The sequence below is a fragment of the Tupaia chinensis genome, unplaced genomic scaffold (assembly GCF_000334495.1).
Source record: "Tupaia chinensis unplaced genomic scaffold, TupChi_1.0 Scaffold000312_2, whole genome shotgun sequence".
Taxonomy (NCBI): Eukaryota; Metazoa; Chordata; class Mammalia; order Scandentia; family Tupaiidae; genus Tupaia; species Tupaia belangeri.
The window spans coordinates 180,198-181,882 of NW_006159805.1; positions in this window are offsets into that span (position 1 = coordinate 180,198).

A 1,685-nucleotide genomic window follows, 5' to 3' on the forward strand; every position below is an offset into this window, starting at 1 on the left:
TTTTGTACAAATAAAATAAAATAAAATAAAATAAAATAAAATAAAAATAAAAGTGTGTATAGTATATATGTGTGTGTGTATATATATATAATAAGAATAAAGTATATAGTGTATGTTCTGTAAATGCTATGCAATCTATTCCCTTCTGGAAAAAAAATTCCACATACTCTACTAAAATTACTGCTTCTAGCTATAGTATACACCTACACAATTTCATATTTAAAATGTTTTTACATTTCAAATTAAAAAATTTCAAACTCCTATGATCTTTCCATACATATAAGTAGTCACAAACACTCCTCCTTCCCAGCCCCCCCAATTCAATTTTGTACTTAAGAAATTCTTGTCAGCTTTCATTTTTGTTCCATAAACTACTCTCTCTGCATGAAGCGTGTTCCTGCCTGCTGGGTGTCTCTATAAACTCTTGTTTGGGGCTTTTTCTGTTTAGAAAGGACAGAATTAAATTAAACTCTTATTTTTCCACTATGTGTTCCCTCTTTCCCACTTTGAATTTCCCATGAACATCATTGAAGGACATTTCAGACAATTTTCCAACTATAGGCTATAGTTCTCTAGATTGCAAGTTCTTTTTTTCTTTTAAGAATTATCTTATTTAACCTTATTTATTTCCTTATTTTAATTTGACCAGAGAGGGACAGAGTGAAAGAGAAAGAGGAAAAATGAGAAAGCAAGCCGCCAGATCTGAGACTCCAACTGTGGTCAGTCATGTGGGCGGCCAGCACTCTTAACCACCACACCACCTGCCAGCTCTTGGCTTTAAGTTCTTGAGGGAGAGACCCCCTATTACGGTGTAGTAGGGACAACCTGGTACATTGCCTGACACATAACTGGAACTCAAAACTATTGCGTAGGCTGGCTGGATGAACTCAGGACTTGCTCAGGAGGTAAATAACTCACTTCTTTCTTTCCATAGGAAAGAAGTTAGGGCCTTTTAGTAGACCCCCATCATTTTAGCACTGTGGAACTGGAAAGATACCAGACTCATTGATCCTTAACTATTTCTGAGTAGATTCAAAAAGAGTCCTAAGCCTCTGGAATTTGGCACAGAACAGCACAGGAATTCGGAGGAAAATATCACAGTTTTAAAAGAAAAGAGTGCAGCACAGATGATGATGTGGGGCAGAAACGGGCGCCCCGGGCAACTCCCTCTCTGGCTGTTATAACTGAAGAAATGAAACTAATTGCTGCTTGGAAGACCATGGGTTAAAAACAAAAAGCCATAGGAAGGCACAGTAATAAATGTGATATTGCGATGCTGACTCTCCTGGCAAGGTTCCAGGTTCACATCCAGAGACCTCCCTGAGAATTCTGGGCTCATGCCTGCCCAAGATGCCAGAATGGCTGAGGCTGCAGGCAGATTATAGTGCCCAGACCCTGTCTGAGGTCTCTCTGTCTCTGTCTGTCTCTCTCTTTTGGTCTATCTCTCTTATTCATAGAAGCAACAAATACACTTTAAAAAATTTAAAAAAAAATGAGGACCAGCAGATGGTGAAATGGTTACATCACTGGACTCCCACGTAGTTGACTATGGTTTGAATCCTGGACGTGGTGGTTTAAAACTCATGCCTGGTGTGTGTGCATGCATGCCCAAAATCCTGAGAGGAGAATGAGGAGAAGGGATTGTGGAATGGCCATGTCCCCTGGGGAGTCATTTCTCACTTTCT